Source organism: Bos javanicus, chromosome 2, assembly GCF_032452875.1.
Source record: "Bos javanicus breed banteng chromosome 2, ARS-OSU_banteng_1.0, whole genome shotgun sequence".
NCBI classification, from domain to species: Eukaryota; Metazoa; Chordata; class Mammalia; order Artiodactyla; family Bovidae; genus Bos; species Bos javanicus.
Window position 1 is genome coordinate 58,646,135 of NC_083869.1, and position 25,549 is coordinate 58,671,683.

At 42.9% G+C, this 25,549-nt stretch overlaps 1 protein-coding gene and 1 long non-coding RNA gene across 9 annotated transcripts in view; one reads left to right on the forward strand and one right to left on the reverse strand.

The window, feature by feature from the left end:
* Nucleotides 1-7,368, reverse strand: part of SPOPL (speckle type BTB/POZ protein like) — a 53,051-nt gene extending 45,683 nt beyond the window's left edge. For 5 of the 7 annotated variants that reach the window (XR_009740838.1, XM_061438942.1, XM_061438924.1 and 2 more), the window contains exon 1: nt 7,089-7,365. The gene's annotated coding sequence lies outside the window, so the exon portion shown is untranslated. Of the gene's footprint in view, nt 1-7,088 lie in introns of all 7 variants that reach the window. The other 2 variants (XM_061438913.1, XM_061438952.1) reach the window with 2 other exon arrangements.
* Nucleotides 5,645-25,549, forward strand: part of LOC133260520 (uncharacterized) — a 133,956-nt gene continuing 114,051 nt past the window's right edge. Inside the window, exon 1 of one of the 2 annotated variants that reach the window (XR_009740846.1) lies at nt 5,645-7,014. This is a non-coding gene — a long non-coding RNA (uncharacterized LOC133260520). Of the gene's footprint in view, nt 7,015-7,441; nt 7,552-25,549 lie in introns of those variants that run through there. The other variant, XR_009740843.1, reaches the window with a different exon arrangement.

A 25,549-nucleotide genomic window follows, 5' to 3' on the forward strand; every position in this document is an offset into this window, starting at 1 on the left:
TAGTGGTTAAAGCTACCTTTCAGGGTAATTTCCCACTAAAACACCAAAACTGCATCCAGATTACAACTAAAAAATTCAATTAAAAAAAAACCCAACTGTACACTTTACCTTAAAAATCACTTAATTTTGATAGGGCAGGAGGGAAATGAACTTTCACAAAACTGAAAATTTGTTCTGTAAATATACCCAGACAGGAAACAATGGTATCTTCTTTAATGGTGTATTAAATTTCAAATAATATTTTAAAAGCCTCATACTACTTTTCAGTTACACTACAACCTCTGAGATACTGCATCACCTAATAGCAGAGTGAAACCTCTCTTCTTTTGTATCCGTTATTCTTAATTATTTTTATTCCTATATTACTTATGCTTTAAGTGTATAAACAACCTATCCCAGCCATAGTTTGAGGCAATGCTATTTTATATCTGTAGATCAAATTTTTAAAAAACTATTTTTTATGTATGTAAAGTTCTATTTCACATAGTTATATAATTCAGAATTTAATGCTAATAATTATCCTGTCCTCATTTAGAACATGTAGGTAAGTCTGAAGAATATCTGAAGAGTTCTACATATGTATATATAAATAAAAGACTTGGGAAAGTGTACCTGTAAGAACCATAATATACAAAAAATATATAGTTGTCGTACAAGAATTTATTAAGATTTAAAAAACTAAAAGCCAGGGAGAAGAGGAGCAAGACAGGAGGAACTAATAAAAGCACTTTTTTTTAAGTTACAATTTTCTTAATATAAAATGGAAGGAAGACTGCCTTAGCAGATTAGAATAATCTAATGATGTTTCTACAAAAACTTAAGAAAGGTTATCAGAAGCAAAATTTTTGATAGAGACCATCCTGTTTTTTTTAAAACAGATGTCTTCTAGAACCTTTATTTACTGTGTTGGTAAACCATAAAGAAGGCTGAGTGTCGAAGAATTGATGCTTTCGAACTGTGTTGCTGGAGAAGACGCTTTCGAGTCCCTTGGACTGCAAGGAGATCAAACCAGTCAATCCTAAAGGAAACCAATCCTGAATATTCACTGGAAAAGAGCTCCCTGATGCTGGCAAAAGGAGAAGAGGACGGCAGAGGATGAGATGGTTGATGTAACAGGCATGAACTTGAGCAAACTCTGGGAGATAGTGGAGGACAGAGGAGCCTTGTATGCTGCAGTTCATGGGGTTGCAAAGAGTCAGTATTTCAATACTTTGGCCACCTGATGTGAAGAACTGACACACTTGCAAAGACCCTGATGCTGGGAAAGATTGAAGGCAGGAGAAGAGGACGACAGAGGATAAGATGGTTGGATGGCATCACCTATTCAATGGACATGAGTTTGAGTAAACTCTGGGAATTGGTGAGGGACAGGGAGGCCTGGTGTGCTGCAGTCCCTGGGGTTGAGTCAGATACGACTGAGTGAACTGAAATCAAAGAGTCGGACTCAACTTAGTGACTGAACAACAACAAAGCCCATCTTAACATAATTTCTCTTTCTAATACACTTGTTTCTTGTCAACTAAGGTTTTGCCAATTACAACATTCTTTGTGAAGGAATCCCTGAAAATAAACTGTGTTCTACTATGATGTAACCATTTAGACTATCTAAAATAGCATTTACGGTATCAGGGGATTGCTATTATTCCACTGAGACCCAAAGTATGATCACTGACCATATATCTGATGGATAGGAGTAAACTCCTAGCAATCCTTACCAAGGCCTTAATTTTAATTCTCTAAATTTGAGAAAAAGTTGTATGTATAAAATTTCTCCCATCCAAAAAAAGAAAACCATTAAAATATAACCAAAATATTCAAGTTATACTATCAGTTACTTAATGATCCTATAAATATAGGTTATAAAATATAAAGCTAACCAGCAAAAACAAAACACCACCTAGGACAAAGCAAAGAAAATCCTTATGTTTTGAAGGTATTCAGAAGCTATCTCCGTGCTTGGTGGCTAAATAGGTAGTGATGATATTAATCAAAACAGCAAACAGAAAGATGTCAAGTTCAAGAAACAAACTTCTGGATGGTATGGCCAAACTCTCTCATCTACCACCCATACGTGACAGCCACAATCCCTTGCCTTTGCAAGCTTTCAAAATAAACTCCTCTACCCCTGCATTGCCCTTTCCATCCCTCCATTTGTCCTTCCAAAATGTACTGCCCAATGGTCTACTTTCTTTTGAAAGCTTTCCCTAAGGCACCTTCTCTCTGCTTACAAGGCAACCTGAATAAACTGCTATGATAGCACTAATCACACTACACAACATTTAACTGTCCATTGCCCCTAGACTCTGAGGTCTAAGTGAATTTCGAAAACTCTAATAATAGTTAATGCTTGATAAATAGTACTTAAAAACTATATTCTATTTGAATATATTCTAAATGAATGAATGAATGAGTTTGAGATGCTTATAGAACACCCAGATAGTGATAAACAGAAACATGGCTCTGAGCTCAGGAAGGAAGACATGGCTCATGTTATAGATAACATTTTACCCTAAATCTGTAACTGTTGCTTTGGCAGACAGTTAAATGAACAAAATTCAAAAAACAAAAAACAAAATTCATAATCAAATAGTTTATGGACGGACAGGCAACCAAGACATAAAATGTTTTGCCCATAAAATACAATGTGTACTCTTTGTTGTTGTTTAAGTCATTAGGTCACGTCTCACTCTTTTGTGACCCCATGAACTGCAGCCCACCAGGCTCCTGTGTCCATAGGATTTCCCAGGCAAGCATACTGAAGTGGGTTAACCATTTCCTTCTCCAGGGGATCTTCCTGACCCACAGATCAAACCTACATCTCCCATATTGGTAGGTGGATTCTCTACCACTGAGCCACCAGGGAAGCCCTGTGTTCTAATTTCCAACTTAATTGATTTCTCAGCTTCAATCAACATAGATTAGCCACACCCTCCTTTTTTAGTCTATTGCCTTGGCTTCAGTGTTGCTAAGGAAAATCTCCTTCAACCTCTGGCTATATCTTCTCTGTCCCCTTTGCTCCATTTCTTCTTCTCAATGTTAAATACTGAAGAGTCGTAGGGGGCCACATTCCTTTATCTTCTCTATGTACTTTCTGCTTAGGCAATCTCATTCCCCACCTTCCCCATTAAGACATCCATTAACAGCTATATACTGATTATTCCCCACTGAACTACAATCAGCATGTCCTCTATTACCAGAAACTAACACAAAACTGCTCTCCTCTCCCCAGTATTCCCCTGTATTAGGCACAAGAACCACCAACCCTGGAAATCAGCCTTCTCCTCTCCTTAGACCTCCAAATCGAATCCACCACCTAATTCTATTAACTTTACTTCTCAAATATTTGTCGAATTCAGCTACTTTATCACTGCCAAGTCTGGACCAAGATTTCATTACCTTTTGCTTAAATTACAAAAATAGCTGAATTCAGTTCTGCTCAAAGTGTGATCTGTGGACCCATACTGATCCACAAACTCTGTTACTGGTGTGACACAAGGTAAATACAGCAACAGAGAGCACTCAGAAATTTTTAGAGCAATTTGACAGACACTGCCACAATATCCATTTTATTGTACATTACCAAAATACCACACAAACTATAAAGTAAAACAAAACAAAACAGATCCTTTACCGCAGATAAGTTTGAGAAGCACTGGCCTAACTGGTCTCCTTCCTTTTACTATTGCTTATCTCCAATATGTCCTCAACAGAGCGGCCAAGTGATGGTTTTAAAGCAAAAATTTAAGCAACTTATTCAGCTGTTTGACATTCTCCAATGGCTTCCCACTACCCCTAGGATTAATTACAAAAGACAGGTAAACCCCACTGCTGAGATTTTTACAAAATAAATTTTTTTTTTCCAGAAAGGTGAAGAATCTTGTTTAAAGTAACCAACGAAGAATTGGAAGATCTGAGAGGCAACAAAGGATAATAGACTCTACAACCATATGACCTGGCTCCACTGCTTACTTAGGCTGTGTGATTTTGTGGAAGTAATCTGATTCTCAGGTTCCTTATTTGTGAAATGGAAATATAATTAAGGCTCTTCAAAGGGGGATTGTTGAGGTTTAAACAAGTTAATATATATAAATCATTTGAAAGAATGGCTGGCCCAGTGCTTTAGAAGTATTAGTGATTATCATTATCTTTAACATTTTACTAGTGCTCTTAGAAGATAATTTTATCTTCTTGCTTATTGTCTGTCAGTGCCACATTAAGATATAAATTACAAAAAAAAAAAGTCCATATTATTATTCTCTAATAGAACTTTTCTCAGAGGACTTAAACCCTACACAAACTGAGTTAAGTGACTATTTCCTCAGTTCTTTCTCAAGCATAGGGCAGAGCTAGCACCAATCTAGGTGCATTGAAGAGCAGTTTAATTCATTACATACTTTGGATGCTTTAGAGCAATAGGGCCTGATAGTTACTGGAACCCCTGCTGAAAAGGGCTGCTCTTTTGTATTCCCCAAAGTCTGGCATGATGTATGCTATGCTAAGTCACTTCAGTTGTGTCCGACTCTGTGTGACCCCATAGACGGTAGCCTACCAGGCTCCCCGTCCCTGGGATTCTCCTGGCAAGAACACTGGAGTGGGTTGCCATTTCCTTCTCCAATGCATGAGATGAAAAGTGAAAGCGAAGTTGCCTAGTTGTGTCCGACTCTTAGCGACCCCATGGACTGCATGATGTAGGTGCTCATTAAATATTTTTGGAAAGAATGGTTCTTTTCAAAACCAAAGGAATAGTGCTTAGCACAAAGTAGCTACTAATTGTTAATTCCATTCCACCCCTTCAAAGTTTCTATGAACTTTAAAAGTATGATTCTACCAGATTCATTTTTCTTGAACTGGGGGAGTCTATATTATTTAACGCCAAAAATGCAGAATACAGACAGTAGGAAAGCCAAGAAATAGAAACCAATGTTGGCAGGAACTATGTGGAAACAGTAAGAGGTGGAAGATAGGTAGAATTTGGATATGCAGGGGAAAGAGCAAAGGTTATTCTAGGTCAAGGAATAGCATAAGCAGCAGAGGCAGTGTCACCCAAAGTTTAAAGAACATTCCATTGGTGATACAAAAAAAAAAAAATTTTAAGCTATACATAGGCAAAATATTTGAAAGTTCCATATGCACATGTTTTTATGTGTAATTAGGACAGCAAATTGTGATTCCAAACTTTTACTACTTATAACAACGTTAAGTTAACAGAACTTATTTGGACTTTTCAAAGAAGTGAGTTGCTTGAAAAAAGTATCAAGAAAACAATGCACAGGAAGCGAGCAAATATGACAAAATTACTCAGGATTTTAAAGAGCAAAACTTGGGGAACATTAAGACACAGTCATGTGAATAAAACCCGTCAACAAGAGAAAAGCAATGTCTTCAGAATGAAGCCAAAGCTCTAGCCTTAGTAGCAATTCAACATAAAGGACAAGCAGGTATGAAGTATCTTATCAGTTTTGAGTATTTAATTGTAGTACTACAATTTTCCTCAGTAAAATCCTCATTTTTCCCTATGATAAATATGCTGCACAATTTCAGTTACTCCCAAAACAAAGATAATTTTAAATTTCCAAATAGATAACTTGAAAATGATACAACGTATAGCCTGGTAACTTACCTGAAAATAAGGAGCTAAAACTATACTCTTCACACCAGAAGGAACTACTTTATACAGAAACAAAATATGAATCATACCTACATCAAAAAAGCTGTTAAAAAAAGCAAAAGACAGCCTTCCTTCCCTCCACTTCCTCTCTCAAAATTAACCTACCAATAGCCAAATCAAGCTAAGAAATGATGATAAAGAACACTTATTGAACTTTTATCAGGCACTGTTGTATCTTACCTGAATTAAGTTATGCAATTATCACCACCATTTTATGAAGTACACTCCTATCCACATTCTACAGCTGTAAGAATATGAGGCACCGAGAGATTAAATAACTTGCTCAAGGCCAGATATGGTAGATGGAAAGGCAGGGATTTAGATCCTGACAGTTCAGTTAGAGTCTGAGTTCTTAAGCACTGGACACCATTTATCTCAAGAATAGTAGGATGATAATTTGAAATATTCCACCTTCCCCATTATGACAGGAGAGATGTAATGCTTCAAAGTATGAACTTTTTTATTAGTTAAATTTCCAGTCTAAGAAACAGGAGGTTCATCAGTTTTATGGAAAAACTAGGAAGATGAGTATTATAATGAAATAATATAGGCCCAGGAGTCTTTTAAATACAAAGCACCAGAAGCTTCAGAAGTCTGGCTGTGAAAGACACTATTCACAGAGAAAGATGCCAAAAGTTGGGATAAGCAGAAGGTGAATCCTATTTCTACTCGACCTACTGCTTTGAAGGAGAAAATCCTGCCCATCCCCTTGCCTTTCTGTAATTCAGTTACACAAATGCATAGATTCAAAAGTGAGGGGAAATGATGGCAGAGGGAGCAGAAAGATGGTAAGTCAGGACGTCGTGGACCCTGACCCGTAGAGTCCGTCTGATGTCCCTGGTGAGAGAGAATTCTGAGAGGGCAATGCATATCTGGGGGTAGGGAGATTGAGGGCAGGGCCACCAGGGTGGAGGCACCGAGAGGTCCGGCTGGAGAGCTGAGAATTCATCGTGAAACGGGGTAATGGAGATACTTTCAAGTGTATATACTTTTGGGATAAGGAGGTATGGACGTGAACGCGGGGGTGGAGGGCAGTATCTCGCTCTAGGCAGGACTCAGGGTGGGGAAAGAGACAAGGTATTAAAGGGCGGGCGCGGAGGTCTACAGTTTATAAAGGGGGGTGACTGGGCCAGGCAAAGGGGCAAGGCTTGCGGAGGAAGGTCGGGGGGATCCTGATAAAAGGAAGCAGGGAGTCAATGGGGGAGGGGATGATTCCCAGGGGAAGTAGACACTCGAGAGGTTAGGGAGGTCCGGGGGACGGGAGGCACACCTCAGGAGCGGGGGTCCTGGGCCGAGGAAGAGGAGGGTGCCGAGATGCGGGAGGAGGCCGCTGGGTTCCAGTGCAGGTGAGTCCCAGGGAAGAGGGGGGGGCAAGCGACCACCGCTGTGGCCGGGACCGCGGCGGGGGAGGGGCACCTACCCGGACGTGAGGGGTAGCGGCGGGCAGTCCCAGCGGCGGCTCCTCTCCGGCTGAGGTGATGGCGGCGAGTCCCTGTGGCGACCGCCTCCGCCGAGCCGCATCCCTCCTCCCCAGTCCGCCCTTCTCCCCTGTCTCCCGCTCCTAAACTTCTTCCCCGGGATAAACAAACCCGCCGCCAGGGGCGGCCGCCTCCGCCGCTCCCGCCCCCACGCAGCCCCCCCACTCCGGGCCCGTCCGGGCCCCGGCTTCCGAGTTGCGACTCCAGCCCCAGCCCTAGCCCGCGAGCGCGCGTGCGCGCGGCGGCGGCGGCTCGCGAGGCAGTCCCTCCCTCCCTCCCTTCTGCGCCGAGCACTTCCGGCCCGGGCCGGATCCGCCGCCGTGGTTTGAATGTAACCGGCGCCGTTTGCGCCGGGCACTGGCTCTCAGCCTGTCGCGCTCCACATCCCCGGCCGAGCCTCGCCTGGTAGGGACTCCCCCGCTTCAGTGCAGCATAAAACTTTTCTAAAAAACTCACTGATCCCCCCTAACAGCTTATCTAATTGACCTAGGGTCAGTGTGAGAGGCGGCTGCTGTTTTCTGCGCACGGTTTTCTTAGGGCTGTACCAGGCTGAAAAGCCAAGATACAATTTGTACCGATCGCTCAGAACTAAATGTGAGCTCAGAAGTATATGACTTCCTAAAACAAAAACAGCAGTATGGAGACTTCCCGGGCGGTCCAGTAGTTAAGACTCTGCGCTTCCACTGCAGGGGGCGCGGGTTCCATCCCTGGTGAAGAACTAAGTTCCCGCAAGCCACTCAGCGCGGCCAAAAGGGAAAAACAGCAACAACAAAACAGGAGTATACAATCTCTTAATAGGGATAAAGACAACAGTCTGGTAGGCAAATGAAGTGCCACGGTGGAAGCGTTTTTCCATAGGAGGAGATGAGCCGTAACTTATCAGGCTTAGGAAGGGAGGGGGTCCGCCCAGGGGCGGCTGAAGGATGCTTGAGAAGCAGAGCAGAGCAGGAGGCATCCAGAGACTGGACGTTGGTAAACAGAGCTATAGCTAAGCAAATGTCTTAAGAGATGAGGTGACTGCCTCATGGAGTTCAGAGAATGTAATCTTATTTATGTATTTAACACAAAAAACGTGCGTGGAATACAAACAGCTCTAGCCAGATTTTCAGAAAGGAGAAAAGATCAGCATAATCAGGTCTCAAAGTTGCCTTAGGCAAAGAGTTAAAAAACGGAATCCCTGGGTCTGGAAGATCCCCTGGAGAAGGAAATGGCAATCCTCTCCAGTACTATTGCCTGGAAAATCCCATGGACAGAGGAGCCTGGTAGGTTACAGTCTCTGGGGTCGCAAAGAGTCGGACACGACTGAGCGACTTCACTTCACTTCTTCACTTTAAAAAACAGAAGTGAAAATGAGCATTGATGTATTGGGGACTGTAGGGAGAGGAAATATTAGTGCAGAATTTCATGTTCTCCAAACATGAAGAAAACCAGATACTATTATTTGCTGTACTCATTGTGGGTGTGTGTTAACTTTATGGTATGTGACAGAAACAGTACAAATTACATGTAATTTTTGCCCAGGCCTTTTAGCTGTCTCAACCTCTTATCACTCATGCACTTTCTTTAATTGACCATTATTATGCACTAATAAATGTAATATGTTCAAGGAATTGAACTGCAATAAATCCTTCAGTAGATCTCCAACTGTGAGTTAAGAAATGAGTGGTACTTGGTGGCTCTTGATACTTGACTGAATTCTAGTTGGGGAGTGGTTCAATATACTTGCCCCCACAGGATGTCAAATTGCTTCTCAGGGTATTATTATAGTCTTTCCCCTAGACTTGCTCTCTTTGCAGTATTAGGATAGATCATTCTTTTTCTGCCAGTATTTGGTGAATTTATCCACTGATAAAATAACAGTAAATTGTAAGAGATGACACCACCCTTATGGCACAAAGTGAAGAAGAACTAAAGAGCTTCTTGATGAAAGTGAAAGAGGAGAGTGGAAAAGTTGTCTTAAAGCTCAACATTCAGAAAACTAAGATCATGGCATCCAGTCCCATCACTTCATGGCAAATAGATGGGGAAACCATGGCTGACTTTATTTTGGGGGGCTCCAAAACCACTGCAGATGGTGACTGCATCCATGAAATTAAAAGATATTTACTCCTTGGAAGGAAAGTTATGACCAACCTAGACAGCATATTAAGAAGCAGACACATTACTTTGCCAACAAAGGTCCATCTAGTCAAGGCTATGGTTTTTCCAGTAGTCATGTATGGATGTAAGAGTTGGACCATAAAGAAAGCTGAGTGCTGAAGAATTGATGCTTTTGAACTGTGGTGTTGGAGAATACTCGAGAGTCCCTTGGGCTACAAGGAGATCCGACCAGTCGATCCTAAAGGAGATCAGTCCTGGGTGTTCATCGAAAGGACTGATGTTGAAGCTGAAACTTCAATACTTTGGCCACCTGATGTGAAGAACTGACTCATTTGAAAAGATCCTGATGTTGGGAAAGATTGAAGGCAGGAGGAGAAGGGGATGACAGAGGATGAGATGGCTGGATGGCATCACTGACTCAATGGACATGAGTAAACTCTGGGAGTTGATGATGGACAAGGAGGCCTGGCGTACTGCAGTCCATGGGGTCACAAAGAGTCGTACATGAGTGAATGACTGAACTGAACTGAACTGAATATGGCTTGTAACTAATGCTAATAAAAATGTGATTGGGAATTCCCTGATAATCCAGGGGTTAGGACACCTTGCTCTCACTGTGGAGGGCCCAGGTTCCATCCTTGAGGGAGGAAACTATGTTCCCACAAGTCTCGGGGCATGCCCACCCCACAAAAAAGAAAAAGTTTGGCAGAGTAAAAGATCACTCTATGATCATCATAGATTAAAGATTTATTACTAGTCCCCTAAAGAACTTCCTTTCTTGATTTCCTACTTGTTGGATACCTATTAGAAAACTAGATTATTAAAAGAGGTTTTAGTTTAGTGCTGCCATAAGTGACTTTTTAAAAATATAGAAATAAGTAACAGCTTTATCACTGGTGTAGAACATAGTGAGCTTCCAGTCATGTATCAAGTTTGCATTGCTTAAGGTGTTAGCCGTCATGACCATCCAACTCTTTAGATGCCAAGAAACTTTATTATAACTGATTTTGCTGCTCACTGTCAGTTTTCTATAGGAAACCAGTCAGATTCTCAGTGGATGTGGCTGATTCGGAAACTCTTATTGCAGATAACAGGTTGGCAGTTAGCACAGATCAGAAGAGCCATTCCTTCTCTGAGCTTAATGCACACAGAGGAGGACCAGATTTTGAATCTTCTTGACTCAGCCCTATGAGACTCTGTCTGAAAAGCTATCCGTGCACTCCACTTTGATGTTTTAGTGACTGTGGCATCTTATGCCTCTTTTCTAAATTAAACATCACAGTTCTTTCCATTTCATGGCATAACCGACTTACCAGTGTTTTCCATACTAGCACCCCATTTTGTACTATCATTGTCCAATTCTAACTGTCAAAACCTATAGAACTCATAAATCCAATATTACGTTCTGTTTAGAGATAAAACAGAAGTAACGATGTGCTTATTAGCAAACAGTATCCTTCATGAATCCTAAGTGACATGCTCTCTGAGCTCCCCTGGACATTTTGCCTCATACCCTTACCCTACTAATGTGGTTCACCAAATGCTTCTCTTCTAGTGATCTGGCTTCTGCTAACCATATTCCCTCCTATCTTAAATTTTTTTCAAGGGAACCACTCTGGTCTTACTTTTCACAAGCTAACACTTGTGATCAGACACTTAACATTTAGTTTTTGGAATTTAGGTGGAAAGAAAAGGAAAACTCTTGGTAATTATCTTTCACTGTTGTTGATATTAGGCCTTTTATCTGGAGGAAAACACTAAAACCTTTGTTGAATAGCCTGTCAATTACATGTAATCTCATTTTTTCCCCCTTTGTCTCCATTTCTGTCTTATCTCTGGCTTTTCATCTTGCATATAAATTCCTAGTTTTGTAGTACTTTTACATTTATAATATTCACTTTTTAAAGAGCTAAAAACCTAAGAACTCTAGCATTATACTTAGAACTCTTGTGTAGTGATGCCCCCAAAAAGGGCAAGTTTGATGCACTTATCACTTAAAAATCACTCCAAGAAAACAGAATAGGCACCAGAACTCTGAGAACAGGTTCTTTTATGTCTTTTAAGTCCTTCCTTGACATTTTTTATTTTCATGTCCTCAGCTATGATATGTCAAATATTTTGAGATGTTTCCTTGTTTCAGACACATTCATGTATTTAATGCTTTGGGTCTTTGCATACTCTGTCTACTGTAGGAGAAAGGATTTTTGTTGTTTTATCACCATGTGGAGAGTAAGAGTTGAGTTGCAGCAGTTTACTAGTTGGCATACGTTACATTTTCTAGAAATTTAACTGAATATTAAATTTAACCAAGTTTGAAACATTTTGAGGCTCTTAAACCACCAATAATCCCTAGATTCTGGATCCATAATGCTCAATGAATGAGACAGCAATACCTCTACCTACACAATACATTGTCTTGGAAAAATCTTGGTTTACCCTACTTGGAAGTCCTCTATTCACAATGTAATGTGAGAAAACAACAAAAATGATCTCTTCTACAGGATTATCCAAGGCCCCTAGAGCATCACTCTAGGTGCACCCTGAGAACTCTCACCCAAGGTCACTTACGGTTGCTGGAAATATTTTTACTGTGCCAGGATCCAGGCGGTCGCTGCTGCCATGATCTAATAGTCCCTGATGATCTCTCCCTTCTTCATCGTGGCCAGCTGAACTCTCTCTCCTCTGCTGGTGCCCCGACCTTGCCCCTTCTCAGCTTCCCAGGTAACCTGAGAAGTTGCGGTTGATTCTGGTCCTTGGAGATAGTCCCAGGGGAAGCCTGGAACGCTCCACTGTGTTCTCCAGCCAGGATCACCAGCCTCTGCAGCAGCCCCCAATGGCTCTAGAGGTGCAGCCGCTGTCTCCTCTTTTATCTCTGCTCAGTCATCACAATGTCTCCAGGTCAGGGTCTTTGGTCCCCTCCCAGAGAGACACACCCTAATGCCTATCAGGGCAGTTTCTGGTTAGAGGAGTTTATTCAAAATATCTGCCTCTGCCACGCCCACTGGGTAGGTCTCAGATTCTAACCTTCTTCAAAATTGGGGCATATCACTCCACTTTCTTCTGACCCTAACTCAAGAAATGGCAGCCCCATGGCTATTTTCTCTGGACATGTTAAGGGGCCTTGCCTCCAGCGGGATTCAGATGGGCTTCAGTTTCACTCAGACTAAGGACTCCTTCTACAGGGGACCACATGTAGAACTGGGCCCTGCTCCCAGACCAGCAATCTAGAAGTCCCCCAGGGCCCATAGGGTGAGCTGCAGCGGTACTCCTGGGGCTGCCCAGGGGCCAATCAGATGCTAGTGAACCCAGGAACCTTGGAATCTCCGGGCCTCAGTGTTCCTTGACTTGCTGCTTCTTCCTGCCCTACAGCCTCAGATGGATTGAGTTCTGTCTTACCTTCTGCTGCCTCCCTGCTTTAGAAACCACGCCATGCTGTCTAGCTGTTGCCAAATCTGCATTCATACCCCTACACCACACTGAGTGGCCGCCTGCCTCCAGAAGGTTTTCTCTGCTATTCAGAGCCCTTTGCCGCCAGCGTGCTTGCCAGATTGGAAATCCTGGTATGGCCATTTCCAAAATTAGAAACCAGACACTGCCATCCATATCTGGGGACACTGCGCCTGCACATCCCAGCACCCAGTTAAGCTTAGCCTTTGTGAAGGTACCTGCCAGACACCCTCCCTGCAAGCCTCCCTCCCCTTCCCTGCATTTCTAGCCTAGGTGATTTGGTTTTTTTGCCTTCCCCTCCCTGCCTGTCCATCCCTGCTGAAGTTTTAGCACCCTTGACCTTCTCTATCTGAACTATGCCAGGCTGGAAAAGGGCCAACTTTAGGGCCATATAAATCCTAGATATAGAGACCGCTTCCCAAACATGAAAAGATGTAGCCACATCTTACATGAAAAATACGATGTTTTGTTATGCAAAATGAGATTCATCTAATATTCCTTTCAATAATTTCATTTTGCAATTCTCTATATATTTTAGAGCCAAGGCATTTTCTTTTCCAGCTCTCAAAACAATTTGATAAAACCTGGAAAAACTTACGGGTCCTGGGCACTGTGCCTGTAGTGAGAACCTGAACCCTTAAAAGGATTAAAAAATGGCACTGGGAGCGGGAAGGAAAGCCCTTCCACATTTGACTCCATCTCAGGGCTTTTCCCCCCAATCTCATCATCACTGAAATCTTTCTCTTCCCCAGTTTTTATTAACTGGGTTTCTCTGATCCTTGCCTTGGACACTCATTTTTTACCCATGCTGCTCACATGTGTTCTTGTTGTTTAGTCATGTCTGACTCTTTGCGACCCTATCGACTGTAGCCCACCGGGCTCCTCTGTCCATGGGATTTCCCAGCAAGAATACTGGAATGGGTTTCCATTTCCTTCTCCAGGGGTTCTTCCTGACCCAGGGAGTCAACTTGCCTCTCCTGCATTGGCAGGCAGATTCTTTACTGCTGGGCCACCAGGGAAGCCCTGTTCCCAGTGTTAGCTGGCTGGTCTGGATTGCACATCATCAGCATCATCATCCTATAGATTCCCTTTCACAGCATTCCTTCCACCACTGAAGGCCTTGGGTATTGTCTTGAAGCCCCCTCACCCCCAAGACTGCAGCTTTCAACTATGGCATATGTTTGCTTGACCCTGTGGGTATGACAGTGACGATGGTTTTTGGAATGGACTTTTGTAAATGTGCAGCTCCATCCATCTCTCTGCCTTCCCCCACCCCCCTCCACCCCCCTCCAACTCCCTACTGTATGAGACAGGTCTCCTACTGCAGTTTGGATGTACAGTATTACCCTGTCTGCTAGGACTGACCAGCAAAGCCCACTTGTATCCAAAGCAGAATAACTACCAGAAATCACACTTTGCATTTTTCTACTTAAGTACCTGCTCACATTTCTCTGTGTTGTGTTTTGAGCATCTCCTTCCCTGAAGGAGGCACTATTAATGCCTCTGTGACACATGGCCTTACTGCTACACTTCTCTGCAGGTTTTCCTGATTATTCCTTATTGCAGATTGAATTTATATACAAGAAACCAAAGAAACCAAAATGTCCCCAACAGTTACCCCAGATTATATCTCTTCTAAGTACTAACTGTTACTTAGCTGAAATAGCCATTAGAAGTTTGGCTTTTACTTTCCAGGATTTCTGGATTTTATTCTAGTGACTCTATCATATCAATGTATTTATTAAAATTGAATTATGAATATTCAATGCATAGAGTGAACCAGTATTGCTTCTTCAGTCTCCTTTTCTTAATATTTTTTTTCCCCAGAAAGAAAATTAGGCTAGTCTTTTAAAAATTGTGTTCTGCTGCAGTCTACAATTTTAAGAGGAGAGGTGATGCATGTTTTTATTTTCATGTTGTCAAGAGCTCAGCAAGAATTTGCTTCTATTTTGAATGTGGAGCCTACTGTGTGCAAAACAGGTGTGAAAAAGCCCAGCTTCCTTTCTGAACACCTATTAAAGCTGTTTTCTTTCTTTTCTTTTTTCTTTTTCTCAGTTGTAATCACTTAACCATAAAAACTCTGGGTATTTATACAAAATGATATTGTGCTTCATTTGTCAAATTGACTTTCTGAGTTTGATTTTTATTTTACTGATTTATTTGTTTGAGCCAGTGTAGGCTTAAGATATATTTTCCTTTACTTGAAGGAAAACATGATTTAGGTCCTGGACTATTCACTTAATGCCATGCACTAATTCGTGGTGTCCCTCTTTTGGCATATGCTATGATTCTGAACCTGTTTGCCTTCCCATCCACCCAGTGCCCTTTCCCCTCTCTGCTCCACATCTTAAACAGCTCTTGCAGACTATTTCCCAGGCTCCTGTGTCAGCTGGCTTCCTGCTGGAAATTCAACAGGAGACATTGTCAGGATCCTGGAAGGAAGGAAGGAGTAGAGAAGCTGGTGTATTATTCCCCTCTTTTTCTGCCTTAGGCACCCTCCCCTGCAGCAACTGTGATATCTCCCAGGCTCCAACTCTGCTGGACAAGCCTACCACCGAATCAGCCCTGGCAATACTGTCTCCTCCCTCTGGCCTGTTTAAAAGTGTAATGGCTTCTTGTGGTTGCTTATCCCTGAATTCTCAGTTTTTCCATCATTTGTGCAATGGATATACCAAATCCTCTGTTGAAAGTAATGAGTGTGGTTTATTTTTTTCTGGTTAGACTCAGCACATTTGTCCATTTTATGTTTTTGTAAGGGTCTTTTCTTATTTATACAGGAAAGAATGATGTTCATAGAGAAGTAGTAATTCTACTTTACCTTATTTTTTGCTGTACCTTGCGCCTTTCAGGATTTTTGTTCTCCCACCAGAGACTGAACCCGTGCCCCCTGCAGTGGAAGTGTGCAATCTTAACCATTAGACTGCCAGGGAAGACTTGGGAGGTTGTTGTTAAGTGGTCAAAGCATGTCTGACTCTTTGCAGCCCTATGAACTGCAGCACACCAGGCTTCCCTGTCCCTCACCCTCTCTTGGAGTTGGCCGGAGTTCACGTCCATTGAACTGGTGACGCCATCCAACCACCTCATCCTCTGTCGCCTCTTCTCCTTCTGCCTTCACTCTTTCCCAGCATCAGGGTCTAACTTAGGGATCTGTTTGTGTTCCTCCACTTGGCTTGGCTAATGTCATTGTTCTTTTAGCTCCTTACCTCCCATACTTGCTTTCCAGTATGTATGGTATTGGACTGGTAATACCCAGGCTGAGACCAGTCCTTCTCCCATTCTCTATCCTTAAAGCACATGACATCTGTCTTCTGGAGTCATATCCATATAGATGCACAATATCCTGCTTTAAAATATTTTAAATCCCCTTTTCTATAGTGTTCTGAACAAGAGTATGACAGCTGTAGGATGGCAGACAGGGCACTAGATTATCCACCCAGAAGCTGAACTTGTGTGACCTCACTCCAGTACCTTAGCTCTTTCTGCACAACAGCATTCTGGGTAGTAAAACAGGGAAAAAAGGTGACTTCTTCATCAGAGCTGTGAAGAGCAAATGAGATTAATGAAAGGATTTTATGAATGATAAAATGTAAGAAGTTACTTAAAAGTGGTGAATAAGACTTTTTTCCCTCAAAACAAATGTAATTTTGAAAGTTAGCACAAAGGTATTTCTCAGTTGGAATTTATACTGAAGTTTAATAGCATCACACGGCCTTCTTGTAACACTGGATTTCTCAATCTCGGTTCTATTGACGATTGGGACTGGATAATTCTTGTTGTAGGAGGCTGCTCTGTACATTGTAAAACGTTTGGTGGAATTCCTGCCTCTAGCTGCTAGATGCCAGTAACACCTTCCTCCTCAGTTTTGCCAACCATAACATTTCTAAACATTGCCAAACTGCACTGAGAGAAAAGGTGGAGCAAAAAGCATAAAACCTGAGGTTGAGAAGCACTGATCTAACCCAATCTACTTGGAAAACAGGTATTTTTACTCTTTTAAATTTTTATTTTAGGAAAATTTTAATTTTGCTATTCTTTTTATAAAGTCACCTCTTAATTTAGGCTGTTAAAAAATAAACTTTCAAAGAGATTTTGGAAAAGGACTTTAAAAATGCAATTCAGTCATGGAACGTACCCTAACATTTTAGAGATCCATAAACCCTGTCACTGATCACTGTCATAGCAGTCATGTGTGTTCTACTAAGTATTTATGTTGGAGAGACTCATCTTCCTGCTGAATACTGTGGTTGGGCTGCCTAACTAAGTGGACTTACTTAATACAATTAATACCTTTTGTTATTTTTATTAGATATTAAAAAACCACACTAATACTTTATTCATATGCTGATATCTTTTGATGTCCTTTAAGGCAAGGGACCTCTAATATTACTAGGAACCTATATCTCTATCATAACTCAGATATTCTAGGTCTACTGAGCGACTTCACTTTCACTTTTCACTTTCATGCATTGGAGAGGGAAATGGCAACCCATTCCAGTGTTCGTGCCTGGAGAATCCCAGGGACGGGGAAGCCTGGTGGGCTGCTGTCTATGGGGTCGCACAGAGTCAGACACGACTGAAGTGACTTAGCATAGCATAGCATACTTATATAGACTACCTTGAGTAGCAGCAAAGTTAGAATTTTATGAGCATGACTGCTAGATCATAATCAATCGAATTTTTCATATTATTGGTTCCTAATATGATATTCTTCTTCACCATTGGATTTCTAGGACACTGGAAACAAACTGTAGCTGTTTAAGATCCAGAAATTATTGGGAGTTCCCTGATAGTCCAGTCGTTAGGACTTGGTATTGTCATAGCCATGGCCCAGGATTCAATTCCTGGTTGGGGAACTAAGATTCTATAAGCTTCCCAAGCTACCAGGAACAGCCAAAAAAGAAAAATCCAGAAATTATTATTTTAAAAATATTGATGCCAGATGTCTGAAACTATCTCTCCTAGCTTATGTTGTCAACAAGTTCCTAAAGCCAGTTTCCCATCTCAACTCTGACAGTTAGCTTTCTTACTAGCTTAAGAAAATGTTGATCAAAGCAGGTTGTAAAACAGGAGAAACAGGTTGTAGCAATAGGGCTATTTTTGCTGGGAAGATAGAAGAGATGTATGATCCTTAACATGAATATATTGCTAAGCTTTATGTTTCCAAGATTGGTAAAAAGGTTGCCGCATCAGGAGAATTATATTCATTTCCTCGTCTATGTTTGTTTCCTCCCTCCGCCCCGCCCCCGGGTTCTGGTTAATCTTCTTTGGGAACCTATGGACCCTCTTCAAAAGACTTATCAACATGAATAATAATATCACTATAATTAATATTGTAGTGGGGTGGAGTGGGCACACAGCTGTTAGTGCCTGTTATTGCGAGACCTTAGTGGGAAGTTAGAGGTCCTACTCTGCCAATAGTCAGCCTCCCAGTGCTGCTCCCAGCATACACTGCAGTGAAAGGACCTTCTCACTAGGGTCCTCTGGGCCCTGTAAGCCCTAAGCCTGGACCTGGCAAGTAAGCTAAGGGCACAGGGTCAGGCTGAGGGCTATGTACCACAGAGCTCCAGACCCCTCCCCATGGCCTCCCACTGGCCAGGCCCAGGCCTCGAGGCAACAGCGAACCTCTCCTTCATCCTCACCTCTGCAGCCTAATGATGGCAGCTGTCTCCATGGGTCCCAGTCCACGGAGGCCTCAGCAACTGGAATATGTGGACAATGCTATTAAGGTGGCACTAGTGGCAAAGCACCTGCCAATGAAGGAGATGTGAAGAGACACTGGTTCGATCCCTGGGTTGGGAAGATCCCCTGGAGGAGGGTATGGCAACCCACTCCAGTATTGTTGCCTGGAGAACCCCAGGGACAGAGAAGCCTGGCGGGCTACAGTCCATAGGGTCGCACAGAGTCAAATATGACTGAAATGACTTTGCACACATGCACTCCATTAAGGTAACAGCTTCAGGTAGCTTCAATCTCTCTGTTCAAGTTTCAAAAATTGGTACAGTGTAGATATATTGTCTACCCCTGGGAGGTGGCCAGAGGTCAGGGTTAAGCTGCAACAATGCTGCACATCATTACTTCAGGTCCCCCTCTGTAGTTGGGGCTGTTCTCAAACAAGGACAGTTGTTGTGAGCTGGAAATGAACGTGAATGGCATTTGCTGCAACACGCATTCCTATTGATCCTGTACACATAGTCCTCTCCAGTTTAAATGAAAAACCTGAGTCCTGGATGCCTGGTTTGCTCAGTGATGACACCTGAGCAGGGTCTGGTACTGAAAGCGCCCCCATCTGAGATCTGCCTCCTTGTAGCCAGGATTTGGACCTCAAAGGGTGAAGCTGAGCCTTGGGACCTTGCACTCTCTTGTCAGACCAGGTAATAATATTTTGTTTGGTGGAGGTTTAGAGGAACATCATTCATTACTTGGCCATGACCTGACCTCAAGGACAAAGGGTCTGACACCAAGAAGTGTGCAACAACTAACCACGCCCCTCCCTCACCTTTCCTATAAAAAGGGCTTTGCTAAGTGCTTTTGGGGAGTTTGGGGTTTTTAAGGCATGAGCTTTCCAGCTGGCTTCCCCCCCAGGTGGTAGTGGTAAAGAATCTGCCTGCTAATGCAGGAGACACAAGGGATCCCTGGGTCCGGAAGATTCCTTGGAGAAAGAAATGGCAACCCACTCCACTATTCTTGCCTGGGAAATCCCATAGACAGAGGAACCTGGTGGGTTATAGTCAATGGGGTCACAGAGAGTCGGCTAAGCAACAGCAAGGCATGAGCCACCAGTCTTGCTATGGCCCTGCAGTAAATCTTTCTCTGATCCAAAGTCAGACGTTTTGGTGTTGTTTGGCCTCATTGTACATCAGGCACACAGACTTGCATTTGCTAAAAATATTATATATTACTCTTACAGATTTTTTTCATAAAGTATTTTAGTAAGAACTGTCTTATAATTGAGGTAAGTAGTAGGAGTTTATGATCTAGAAAGTGCCATTAAGCTGAGCCAGAAAGTTTGGGTCCTCTTATTTGCTCTCATACTATTGAACTTGAATGACTTTGGGCCAGGCCTACCTCTACATTTGCTGTCATTGCCCCAGTTTATCACGTATTGCTTCTGGCTTACAGCTTCACATCTTCTGTCTACCCTGTGTACACATTTGGATCTGCAAACTCTGCCAGAACAAAACTTTGGCTAGCATACCATACTATAAGTCAATATATTCCCCAGTGGAAGTCTCTTCTTTCTGGAGAAGGAATCATTTGAAGTATCAGTGTTTGCCTCATCCATTTTTTGAGATCTGAGAAGCAAAAACTATCATATATAGAAATGGCCTAGCCAGATTTCCCATCCTCATCATAAATATTGGAGGAAAAATGTTGATGATGGATTATTTCAGATTCCTCCTTACTACCTCTGCTTAAGAAAATCTGTATGGCCAAGATGGAATTATAGGGACTAGGTTTACCCTCCCACCTGTAACCAAAACAAAACACACACACAAAAATTAAAACAAACCCAAAGCAGACGAAATACATAAAGCAGTGGTTTTCAAGACACTGGCTATCAGGCAATGAATGACAGTGATTCTTGAAAGAAAGAACCATGAGAGATGAGACCAACTGTTGCCCCAGTGTATTCACTTGAGAAAGTTTTCAGGCCATGGCATATGGAAGAAGAACTGAGATAAAGCCTAATTAGGACCCTAAATTGAAGAGATGGAGGTTGGAGTCTAGAGAGATCAAGACAGAGTTGAGATGAGTGACAAAGAGGACAGAGCTACCAGGAGAGCACTGGCAGTCTACAGAGGGACCCTTATCAAATATTCAGCAGAATCCTGATCAGCATATGCCAATGAGGAAACTACATGAGGCCCAGGAAAGAATCATCTGGAAGCATGAGAGTCTATGCCATTGTCAGTTCTTAGGAGCCGGATGGAAAAACTCATAATTCATAAGGCACTGGGTAGATTATTTAAGAAGGTCCTGCCTCATTAGTGGGAAATAATTAGCCTTATACTGAGAACTGCTCCCAACCTGTCAAGCTGTAAAAGCAAAAACTGAAGGGATCAAACTGTATCCAAATAACTTATCATCATTCCCGAGCAAAGCTCAAGAAAATCTATGAGAATTCAAAAGCATCCAGTACCCAACAAAATAAAGTCCAGAAAGTATGTGCATGTGTGCCAAGTTGCTTCAGTTGTGTCTGACTCTTGTGACCCTGTGGACTGTACCCTGCCAGGCTCCTCTGTCTGTGGGATTCTCCAGGCAAGAATACTGGAGTGGGTTTCCATGCTCTCCTCCAGGGAATCTTCCTGACCCAGGGATTGAACCTATGTCTCTTACATATCCTGCATTGGCAGGTGGGTTCTTTACACTAGTGTCACCTAGAAAGCCCCCACAAAGTATGCATGCAGCCAAAGACTACCAGGCATGCAGAGAGATAGGAAAATACAACCATAATGAGGAGGATAATCAGTAAGTCAAAAGTGACGCAAATTGATACAAATAATATTATTAGCAGAGAACATTAATACAATTAATGTAACCATGCTGCTAAGTCACTTCAGTCGTATTGGATTCTGTGCTACCGCATAGACGGCAGCCCACCAGGCTCCCCCGTCCCTGGGATTCTCCAGGCAAGAACTCTGGAGTGGATTGCCATTTCCTTCTCCAATGCATGAAAGTGAAAAGTGAAAGTGAAGTTGCTCAGTCATGTCTGACTCTTCACGACCCCATGGACTGCAGCCTACCAGGCTCCTCTGTCCATGGGATTTTCCAGGAAAAAGTACTGGAGTCGGGTGCCGTCACCTTCCATATTCAAAAAGTTACGCAGAGGTTTAAAAAAAGATCTCAGTCATATTTCTAGAGATGAAAAGTACAATATCCAAGATGAAAAATACACTAGATGGGATTAACAGAAAATTATATATATCAGTTCAGTTCAGTCGCTCAGTCCTGTCCGACTCTTTGCGACCCCATGAATCGCAGCACGCCAGGCCTCCCTGTCCATCACCAACTCCCGGACTTCACTCAGACTCACATCCATCGAGTCAGTGATGCCATCCAGCCATCTCATCCTCTGTCGTCCCCTTCTCCTCCTGCCCCCAATCCCTCCCAGCATCAGAGTCTTTTCCAATGAGTCAACTCTTCGCATGAGGTGGCCAAAGTACTGGAGTTTCAGCTTTAGCATCATTCCTTCCAAAGAAATCCCAGGGCTGATCTTCAGAATGGACTGGTTGGATCTCCTTGCAGTCCAAGGGACTCTCAAGAGTCTTCTCCAACACCACAGTTCAAAAGCATCAATTCTTCGGTGCTCAGCCTTCTTCACAGTCCAACTCTCACATCCATACATGACCACTGGAAAAACCATAGCCTTGACTAGACGGACCTTTGTTGGCAAACTAATGTCTCTGCTTTTGAATATGCTATCTAGGTTGGTCATAACTTTTCTTCCAAGGAGTAAGCATCTTTTAATTTCATGGCTGCAGTCACCATCTGCAGTGATATTGGAGCCCAGAAAGAATAAAGTCTGACACTGTTTCCACTGTTTCCCCATCTATTTCCCATGAAGTGATGAGACCAGATGCCATGATCTTCATTTTCTGAATGTTGAGCTTTAAGCCAACTTTTTCACTCTCCACTTTCACTTTCATCAAGAGGCTTTTTAGTTCTCCTTCACTTTCTGCCATAAGGGTGGTGTCATCTGCATATCTGAGGTTATTGATATTTCTCCCGACAATCTTGATTCCAGCCTGTGCTTCTTCCAGCCCAGCATTTCTCATCATGTACTCTGCATAGAAGTTAAATAAGCAGGGTGACAATATACAGCCTTGACGTACTCCTTTTCCTATTTGGAACCAGTCTTTTGTTCCAAGTCCAGTTCTAACTGTTGCTTCCTGACCTGCATATAGGTTTCTCAAGAGGCAGGTCAGGTGGTCTGGTATTCCCATCTCTTTCAGAATTTTCCACAGTTTATTGTGATCCACATAGTCAAAGGCTTTGGCATAGTCAATAAAGCGGAAATAGATGTTTTTCTGCAACTCTCTTGCTTTTTCGATGATCCAGCGGATGTTGGCAATTTGATCTCTGGTTCCTCTGCCTTTTCGAAAACCAGCTTGAACATCTGGAAGTTCATGGTTCATGTATTGCTGAAGCCTGGCTTGGAGAATTTTGAGCATTACTTTACTAGCGTGTGAGATGAGTGCAATTGTGCAGTAGTTTGAGCATTCTTTGGCATTGCCTTTCTTTGGGATTGGAATGAAAACTGACTTTTGCCAGTCCTGTGGCCACTGCTGAGTTTTCCAAATTTGCTGGCATATTGAGTGCAGCACTTTCACAGCATCATCTTTCAGGATTTGAAAGAGCTCCACTGGAATTCCATCACCTCCACTAGCTTTGTTCGTAGTGATGCTTTCTAAGGCCCATTTGACTTCACATTCCAGGATGTCTGACTCTAGGTAAGTGATCACACCATCGTGATTATCTGGGTTGTGAAGATCTTTTTTGTACAGGTCTTCTATGTATTCTTGCCATCTCTTCTTAATATCTCCTGCTTCTGTTAGGTCCATACCATTTCTGTCCTTTATTGAGCCCATCTTTGCATGAAATGTTCCCTTGGTATCTCTGATTTTCTTGAAGAGATCTCTAGTCTTTCCCATTCTGTTGTTTTCCTCTATTTCTTTGCATTGATCACGTAGGAAGGCTTTCTTCTCTCTTCTGGCTATTCTTTGGAACTCTGCATTCAGATGCTTATATCTTTCCTTTTCTCCTTTGCTTTTCGCTTCTCTTCTTTTCACAGCTATTTGTAAGGCCTCCCCGGACAGCCATTTTGCTTTTTTGCATTTCTTTTCCATGGGGATGGTCTTGATCCCTGTCTCCTGTACAATGTCACGAACCTCAGTCCATAGTTCATCAGGCACTCTATCTATCAGATCTAGGCCCTTAAATCTATTTCTCACTTCCACTGTATAATCATAAGGGATTTGATTTTGGTCAGACCTGAATGGTCTAGTGGTTTTCCCTACTTTCTTCAATTTCAGTCTGAATTTGGCAATAAGGAGTTCATGATCTGAGCCACAGTCAGCTCCTGGTCTTGTTTTGCTGACTGTATAGAGTTTCTCCATCTTTGGCGGCAAAGAATACAGTCAATCTGATTTCGGTGTTGACCATCTGGTGATGTCCATGTATAGAGTCTTCTTTTGTGTTGTTGGAAAATGGTGTTTGCTATGACCAGCGCATTTTCTTGGCAAAACTCTATTAATCTTTACCCTGCTTCATTCCGTATTCCAAGGCCAAATTTGCCTGTTATTCCAGTTGTTTTTTGACTTCCTACTTTTGCATTCCAGCCCCCTATAATGAAAAGGACATCTTTTTTGGGTGTTAGTTCTAAAAAGTCTTGTAGGTCTTCATAGAACCATTTAACTTCAGCTTTTTCAGCGTTACGGGTTGGGGCATAGACTTGGATTACTGTGATATTGAATGGTTTGCCTTGGAAATAAACAGAGACCATTCTGTCGTTTTTGAGATTGCATCCAAGTACTGCATTTCAGACTCTTTTGTTGACCATGATGGCTACTCCATTTCTTCTAAGGAATTCCTGCCCGCAGTAGTAGATATAATGGTCATCTGAGTTAAATTCTCCCATTCCAGGCCATTTTAGTTCGCTGATTCCTAGAATGTTGACATTCACTCTTGCCATCTCTTGTTTGACCACTTCCAATTTGCCTTGATTCATGGACCTAACATTCCAGGTTCCTATGCAATATTGTTCTTTATAGCCTCAGACCTTGCCTCTATCACCAGTCACATCCACAACTGGGTATTGTTTTTGCTTTGGCTCCATCCCTTCATTCTTTCTGGAGGTATTTCTCCACTGATCTCCAGTAGCATATTGGGCACCTACTGACCTGGGGAGTTTCTCTTTCAGTATCCTATCATTTTGCCTTTTCATAGTGTTCATGGGGTTCTCAAGGCAAGAATACTGAAGTGGTTTGCCATTCTCTTCTCCAGTGGACCACATTCTGTCAGACCTCTCCACCATGGCCCGCCAGTCTTGGGTGGCCCCACGGGCATGGCTTAGTTTCATTGAGTTAGACAAGGCTGTGGTCCTAGTGTGATTAGATTAACTAGTTTTCTGTGAGTATGGTTTCAGTGTGTCTGCCCTCTGATGCCCTCTTGCAACACCTACCGTCTTACTTGGGTTTCTCTTACCTTGGACATGGGGTATCTCTTCACAGATGCTCCAGCAAAGCGCAGCCACTGCTCCTTTACTTGGACGAGGGGTATCTCCTCACCCCGCCCTTCCTGACCTTGTACATGGAATAGCTCCTCTAGGCCCTCCTGCCCCCGCGCAGCCACTGCTCCTTGGATGTGGGGTTGCTCCTCCCGGCCCCCACCCCTGGCCTCGGAGATGGGGTAGCTCCTCTTGGCTGCTCCTGTGCTGTCGCAGCCTGGCAGTCTCAGCCACCGCCCCTGACGTCAGATGCGGGGTAGCTCCTCTTGGCTGCCGCCCCTGACCTCAGACGTGGGGTAGCTCCTCTCGGCCATTCCTGCCCCGTCGCAGTCTCGCACTCTCGGCCACTGCCCCTGACCTCGGACGTGGGTTAACTCCTCTTGGCCACCGCCCCTTGGGCATAGGGTCCTCCTGGCTTCTGCCCCTGACCTCGGACGTAGGGTAGCTCCTCTAGGCCGTGCTATGTGTGCCATCGCAGCCGCCTGTGCTATTTGACCCTTTCGTGGATCACAGCCTTGTCATGGCAAAGGGGCTTGTATAACTTAATGAAGCTATGAGTCATACCATCCAGGGTAACCCAAGGTGGACAGGTCATAGTGAAGAGTTCTGACACAACTTGGTCCACTGGAG